At 35.7% G+C, this 255-nt stretch overlaps 1 protein-coding gene across 1 annotated transcript in view; it reads right to left on the minus strand.

Annotated features, from left to right (window-relative positions):
• OIT3 (oncoprotein induced transcript 3) overlaps positions 1-255 on the minus strand; it is a 28306-nt gene that overhangs the window by 3181 nt on the left and 24870 nt on the right. The window lies entirely within an intron of this gene.

A 255-nucleotide genomic window follows, 5' to 3' on the forward strand; every position in this document is an offset into this window, starting at 1 on the left:
TAGTATTGGTTTGAAGAGGCTTTTCTTTAATTAAACAAATGTTTATTGAACATCTGATACAAAGTAACCACTGAAGGGGATACAAAAGCGAGCAAACCACAATTAGTGGGGCAAAGCGCTACACAAACATCTAGGTTTATGTTTATTCAAACATCTAAGAATAACTGTTTCTACTGTGTTAAAGTCATCCACCTCCAAACTGTTTCCATTTCTCTTTCCCCAAATTTCATGCTAAGCTGAGTTTGATAGGGTTTG

The sequence above is a fragment of the Otolemur garnettii genome, unplaced genomic scaffold, assembly GCF_000181295.1.
Source record: "Otolemur garnettii isolate 467f Iridium unplaced genomic scaffold, OtoGar3 scaffold00008, whole genome shotgun sequence".
NCBI lineage: Eukaryota > Metazoa > Chordata > Mammalia > Primates > Galagidae > Otolemur > Otolemur garnettii.